A 7,811-nucleotide genomic window follows, 5' to 3' on the forward strand; every position below is an offset into this window, starting at 1 on the left:
ACACCAAACCAGTGCAATTTAATGACAGTACTATAATGACATACATCTCAGGTATTTTTGAGGTATGTTTCCTCATTGATACTATATTAATACACTATGATAAAAAGATATCACTTTTTCAATGAAAGTTTAATTTCCTGTCTCTGGGATAAACCATATTCTTCCAAAATAAGACTTTGCTTTGGTTGAGAACATCACAGCAGCTGCACATCTTCAACTCTGCAGATACTTTTTGTGGATAAACTTAGCTCTATCCAGGAGCCAGGGGTATTTTTAACTGTTGGCCTCTTGATACTATTTCCCTTGGAGATTCTAATGGTCTGAACATCCTTAAGACCAGTTGACAATCTACCTCTACAGTTTTTAATAATCATAACTTGTATATTTTAGATTAGTTGGAACAACCCATCTGACCCATATAGTTGTTCAGATCTGGAAGTTCTATATTGGTCTGTAATTTAATGCAACTTGTAGCTACTTGTACCAACTTTGTAGCCAATATAATGACTAAAATAAAAGTATGTTCTTTTCATTTTGGATGCTTTGACTGCACTGAAAATCCTCCTTATACTGAGTGGGCTTACATTTCCACAAACCTGGCCTGAAAATGTTCATTTGGCTGTAATATGGCACAGTATGGCATAAAACTCTGGAGAATGTTTAAATGTATGGTTTTAACTTTGTTTCTATGAATCATGGAGGTGACCTCCACCTCCAGAAAGTAGGAATGCACCAATCAAGCTTTTTCAGTTCAACAATTTTGATACTATAGCTTTAAGTATCTACCAATACCCAATACCAACCAATACCAATGCGACTGAGACTGAAACTAACATTCATTTCCTTTAAACTAAATTAGACAAAACTGATCCAAATGTGTTAGCTGCTTTATCTCTCAAGTAACTAAATAAAAAAATTTAACTGTTGTTGTTGTTGGTTGTTGAATTTTAAATAATCTTTTTACATAAATTTATATGTCCAACCAGGATATAGGGCAGAACCTATATTTGGAAGCCAATATAGAAATCCAGAAATTGCTTTCATTATCAGCACAAATATCCAATACCAGTATAGGACAAATTTACAGGGTGTTACTTTAAGTCAAATTATCTGAAGGATTGAAATATGAGTTTATCTAGATGTGAGCTTATTGACTTAACATGCTCATGTAGCAATTTCAGCACACGTTCTATATAGAACTATTTCAGCACACTGTTCACAAATATTAGTAAATATTAGTATCAGTGCCTCACTCAATGATAGACAACAACATGATATTTCAAATTATGTGCTGGGTATTGTAGTAACTGTCCAGAATCCCTCAGATTCACAGTGAAAATAACCCTGAATCAGAGACGCTTATGTGCTTGTCTGCAGCTCGACCTTGGCTTGTGTCACACACAAACGCAGTGGAAAAGCAACATGTCCAACGGCAGGCCTCCAAGTCCTTCAAACCACAGGTTTACTGCATTTGTCATTTTGAAGAATAGTGAACAGCAACTGTTTTGGTTGACAGTGTTCCTATTACAATCAGGTAATGTAAGTCTCACCAGTTTCAATAACAAACCCAAAGATATGTTCCATCAATTTGACTCTACCACACTGCAAGGTCAGACTGCACTGTGCAAGCTTGTCTATGCCTGTTTGTTACCTGACATCACCTCACCAATAAGACTACTGTAATACTTCATACCACTGCAATACTCTCCTTTGTCTCACAAAACCAGGACATTTGTTGTCAATCACAGCGCTGTAAAAGCAGTGGGTGTCAACTGATGCCATACAGCATGCATCTCAAATTTAAATGGAGAACTCAAGTATAATCATTTTGGATATAGATAGGATAAATAATAATAGTAACCATAAAAGCTTTACATGGACTGTAAACATTTCCAACAAGTAAAACATGTAAATCAAGCATATACCCTAATTACCTAACTTGATCTGTATCTCACAAGTTTGCTGTGCTGTTAACATCCTTAAAATGAGTGTCAAGGTTGCAATGAATGCCCTTCATAAAACACTTGTCCTTCCAGGTAAATAAAGCTTAAGTCATAGCCTAAAGAATTGAAATTATTAATACCTGGTCATCTAAGAATCAATGTAGAAGCTTATTCTGCACATTTCATCTCCAATGTGTATGGTGTGTCTGCAAGATAACTGGCAGTATCTCCTGTGTCACCAAAGCCTAGGCTCCATGGGTGACACACAGAGTCCATTTCACACAGTCCCTTGTGACCACGGAGGAGCTACAGCCAATCATACAAGAGGGGCGACAGCATGACCATCCTCCATTTTGTTTTGCTCCTCAAGGTCTTTGAGTGTCCTGCTCAGCTGAGTGGAGCAGCCTCTGTGCTCAGAGCTGCTATCTTGTTACACAGATGGAAGTGTTTAAGTTGAAGAAAGCAGACCTGAGCAAGCAGCTTCTTCCCCTCCCTGCTGCCGACGGCTTGTTCCTCCACACACTGTCATTGCCGTCAGCAGAAAAAGCAGAAGTGAGATGTGGAGCAAGATGGCCACCAATGAGGCAAAGGAGGAGGAGATCAGAGGAGAACTGGGGCTTATGGGAGGACTGAAGTCTCCAGCCTGCACCTGCAGTAAACACTGTATCTAAAATACAAGTCTATGGTGAAAAAAGATAATGTCTAATACGTGATAATTGTTACAGCTTTTTAAAAAGGCACTTTTCAGTTCCTCTCACTGCTGAAGTAACTAACACAAAGAGCTCTAAACTGATCATACTAAGTCAATTGAATTGGAAGAAGTTTTTAAAGATACTGTTCAACGGCAGATAACCAGGAAGTCTTTTTCCTAAACAAGGACAATTAGCCACTTCCAGGAAGCATACATTGGCCTTGGATCTGAGGGAAACATTTCCTGACTTAAACCCATCTCAAGTTTGTACAGTTGTGATGATTGCAAAAGCAATTCACTGGTGATCTAGTCACTATGTACCACATTCTAATACCGAGCATCACCAGAACTGATCATGAGAAATAGCAATGCTCACATTTCTGAACAAATTCCATACAGTACACTGGACGTTTGTGAGCCACCAATGGAGAAAAAGCCTTATAAAAGGTAGAAACAGTTAGACAAAAAGAGCATGTTGGACCAACACTAACTGTGAGAAAATGCGTTACTGTAAGTTTGAATATAACATCCAACTGATGAGGTTTCTGCTGGTTCACCAAACTAACCTCCTGAGGTAAGCTCAACAGGTTTGTGAAGGAAAGATGAGAGAGCCATCAATATTAACTTACCACTGAGCCCTCCTTTCCAGGCTCTTAAATATTTAATCGTCTCTGGACAGCTCTGTTGCTTGTCGGCCTGGGCAGAGGATTCCCTCTACAAGACCACTCCTGTTCCTGCTTGAATGCAGGCCTTGTCCAGTGGCACCACACTGCCCAAGGAACGGGCGTCTCCAAAGAATTCAGGATTTTTTCCACCACAGGCAGACTAAAGCTCAGAGTGAGTGACTGTGAGGAGCACAAATCAACTGTGTGCTCTCATGGACACTTTTTATGTAAACTTTATTCTTACGCTGGTGCAGAGGACAGGGCAAGTCAAATATACAGGCAGAGCTGTAAGGTACATTCAGCTGAGGCAGACTTCCACATGGAGTAAAGCAACTTGATGTTCTGACAGAAAGCAGAGAGGAGGAACCAGTTGTGCAGTGGTGTAACGTGGCAACTGACAACAGAAACAGTAATGACACCTAAAACAAGCCACTTCCTTGTTCCATCGAAAAAGAAAAAAAAACACACACACACACACACACACACACACACACATACAGATCTGATCCTGCCATTTACTACAAGTAGTGGAAACTAAATGCTGGACAAGGTCAACTAAATAAAGTTTTGCATTTTCATGTGTTCTCTAATGGGTGAAGTGATTTGAATCCCTGGCCTGTGTGTGTTTGTAGCACTGCACTGACACAGCAGCAGCAGGGCCAGACAGCATCTCATGAGCCATGCATCATGTCAAGAAAGCACTCAGTGAAGCATTTCAATTTGCTTTTGTGTGTCTCCCCTCCACACAGCCCCAGGTACATCAGAATGGACAGTGCTTTGCCCTATGTGGACTGAGTAAAGGAGCGAGGCTGGGCTGAGCTTACCATTGTGCATGACAACAGTAATTCTTACATTAGCCTACTATCTCCCAGCATTTAAACATCATGTTAGTACTGTACTGTTAATGTAATCAAACATGTTAAGTGATTAAATACACTCTATATGCAGGTTAGAAATAACATATTATTTAAAATCACTAGTTACTCTGGCTAACAGCTTATTTTCATAGTGCAATTAACAGTGTGGCACTGATTTCTGCAATAAAATGTCAACAGTTATACATTTAACTACTATTTGATTCTGTCACCATTCGTAATTAAGGGACCAGTGAAGGCACACAACATATGCAGTCTATAAGTTTCAAGAGCCAGCCTCATTGTTCTCCTTCTTGGCGACAATCATTATGACTACCTCAGATTCCTTTCCTGTGTCCACGCTTTTGCGCCTGTGTGGACTCCTCCTTGAGAACCTGTTTGCCCTGCCATGCCAGGGAGAGGGAGTTGCGCCACCATTTTGATTGCTCTTCTCAGCTCCGGCATTGTCGCAGCACATTGTGTCAAGCTCACAGTCTCCTTGTCAGCAAGATTTCACACAGTGGTCAGGGGGAACTGCAGAGCCCTACACATATGCAGCCTCAAAACATAAACAGCACCTTGCAATTAAGCACAGCATATCCACACTCAACTCAGTGGAAACAAATCACCCAAGTTAGCAGGTCAGTTGGTTGATGACTGCAAACGCATAACTAGAAAAGAAAAAAAGCTACTCATGAACATATAACCTATTTATGGAGTACATCAAATTAGTTGTAGGATTTTAAAATACAAGCCGAGCCTAACACTATCCAGCACTAGCCATGCCTAAGTAGGCTATAGGCACAAATATAATTAAATTAATTCATATCATTTTATTTGTCCCAGAGGAGCCATTTTTAATTGCTATAATGTCAACATTTTGCTACATTTAGGGTTTTCATGAGCTACAGAGTAGGGCATGTAGACCTAATATGAACTATAGTGACTAATTGCTGGCATTCAAAGATAGTTAGGCTCCTTTTTCCCCAATAGGTTACAATGAAATTAGATTATTAATTATGCAAACATAAAAATATATCCTCCACAAATCCAGAAACAAAGCCTCCATTGATCTTTGACAGTCTTTAATCCAAAATTAATGAATCATCTTCAGAACTTCCCCTTTCAACCCTTACACCATAGACTACAGAAGTTAGCAGTGTCAAGCCCAGTCAGTTGAACATTAACTAAGCAAGTTCAAAACACTGCAATATCCAACAAAAAAAATCACTGTTTATCATTCAAATGGGCGAGATTGTGCCACCACGACAGCGACATGACCGCCAATCGCTCCACAAACTCATGCTCAAATGTTAGCGATGGGCTACTAAATAAGTTAACCTTGGAAGTCAGGCTAAAATGAGCTGAGCTTACTTTGCAGGGTGGTTCTTGTGCTTCCTCTAAACTTTGGTAAAACAGGTCAGAAGAAGAGGAAGGAAGGAGAACATACGCTTCAGTGCAGCGTCTGCTCCACTTGGGAACTCATCCTGTCTTCCTCCATTTTATGGAGAAGCTCTTGTAGGTAGCCTGTGCCACAGCCTACCTGCTTCTGACCAGAGACGGCAACACACAGCGCCATGTAGCAGAAAGCGAACCAGAGCAAACCATAAACATAGATCGTCTAACGTCAGAAGTAGTCCTTTCTCATGATTCCACCACCATAAAAATTTAAGTGGTCCCAACATGAGGAACCTCTAAATAATTTCCACCTGATCGTGTTTCTTTGGGCTATTCAATGGAGCAGTATAGTCCGAGGAGGAGGAGGGGGTCTAAGCTCCTCAGTGGACATGGCTTTCATGGTGGTGTGAGTGTGTGTGTGAGTGGACCAGCGGCTATGGCAGCCCCTCTGTGTCTGTCGCTAATGGAGGCTGCTGCTGGCTGCCTGGGAGAGGAGAGCCATGGCTTCTCCATGAAGCTAACGCACTGCAACACGCACGGTCGTGGAGCGAGAGCGATCGAGGAGGAAGAGAAGTCAGGGGCAGTAATTCCCCTGACCAGACATGTAGAGTAACAAAACACTCGAGCTCCTGGTGCTAGAGAAGAGCCCAGTCCGCGTCCATTTCCTTGTGTCACTTTGACAACAAACGGACAAGGCGACATTGCGAAGAAGCGCAGTGGGATATTGGGCTAAGTGTGTGCCGTATGGGGAAGCGAGAAGACCCACTTGACTTTGGCTGTATGGTCCCGAGCGCACATTTGATTAACATGCTCGGTTCGGCTTTCTCTTTTAAGTCGACTGGACCTGGTCTAAAGAAGGACCGCATTTGCTCAGCACTTTGCAGGTCATTCACGAGGGGCTCCTCCACAAATATTCCATGAGCTACCACTAAACGTTCTCCAGACCTTTAAAGATCTGGCGAAATCTTGGTGAAACTAGAAACAATAATGAAATAACTCACTGGTGCAATCTTCTTCTGAAGAAATCCTCCCAGAAGTTGTCCTCGTATTTCATGCGTGCGCTCGGTCGCTCTAATGGATGATCGCCATCTTTCCTGCTTCTCCTTTGCTGCAGCTGCAGATGACCTGAGATCCGTCTGTCTCTGAATAATGAGCAACCACACAGACAAGGAAGACAATCTGCAAAGCAGGCTACACACAAAGAAGTTTGGGAGCCTAGCAAGCACCAGAGGGTGCACAAGAGTTTAGGATGAGACGAGGGAGCATCAGCGCGGTGGACAACGCGACTGTGTGAGAAGCTCATCCTTCATCTACTCAAGTCACACACGCGGCGAAGCTTTACACACGCGGCCACCGTCTATTTTATATAGGCTTTCCATAGTGTGCTCGTGCGTGCGCCACGTCATGGGGTTATCTGCAGTTCATTTTGATGGTGATGGTGAACGTCTCCAACACATGCCTACATCACACAATATCATAAAATGATATGGATGGATAGCCTAGATAGACAGGCTAAACCTGCATTATTGACCCTTAAAATAATAAATTATACTTAGTCTAGGATAAAACTATAGGATATTGTCACTCATTCACACATAATGAATCTACACATAATAACAGTTATAAAACATAAGCTTATTTAAAATTTAAAAATAGGCATACAACCAAAACAAAATACCACATGATTCTGAACATTTAAAATACTATGCTTCAGATCAGTGCTCTCTGCTGATGGAGCTTGCTGCATGTATGAGGCTTGATCTGTTTGCTGCTGCTGCTGCTGCTGCTGCTACTGCTGCGTTGTGTCCAGCCTGCAGACAAAGGAGACAAAGGTGCAGGTCCTCCTCAGATGTATGTCAGTGCTGCTGGGTGGGGGCTGAGTGGCATGAATAACGGGCACCAGGGGGAGGGTGAGCGGGCGTCAGCCAAATGGCAAATCTGACTAGAGCGTGTGGCACAGGGGGGAGTGATCAATGTGGATTCATGCAAATAATATCACATTATCACTTTCCTTTTTATGCACTCTTTTAAAGTAGTTATTGTAATAACAGTGTGTATATGCTACTGCAATTCAAGATCAAATCAACTGTTTATGGTTATAAGTGAACTCAAGGTGAACACCCCTAATCTGAAATGTTGTATGGCAGGCTATATCTGATTTTTAAAAGGTTGCCATTGTTTCATCAGTTGTTGACAGTTATATATTAATTTGAATAAGTACTATTTAAAGCTTATATTTTTCATGTGTTTGTGTTTTTGT

The 7,811-nt window shown here is 41.5% G+C and overlaps 1 protein-coding gene across 1 annotated transcript in view; it reads right to left on the reverse strand.

Moving 5' to 3' along the window:
• znf462 (zinc finger protein 462) overlaps positions 1-6,866 on the reverse strand; it is a 28,487-nt gene extending 21,621 nt beyond the window's left edge. Inside the window, 1 exon segment of the mRNA XM_055153256.1 lies at positions 6,553-6,866. The gene's annotated coding sequence lies outside the window, so the exon portion shown is untranslated.
• Between the last annotated feature and the right edge of the window lie 945 nt (positions 6,867-7,811).

The sequence above is a fragment of the Boleophthalmus pectinirostris genome, unplaced genomic scaffold, assembly GCF_026225935.1.
Source record: "Boleophthalmus pectinirostris isolate CB_2022bp ecotype Guang Dong unplaced genomic scaffold, ASM2622593v1 HiC_scaffold_18, whole genome shotgun sequence".
NCBI classification, from domain to species: Eukaryota; Metazoa; Chordata; class Actinopteri; order Gobiiformes; family Gobiidae; genus Boleophthalmus; species Boleophthalmus pectinirostris.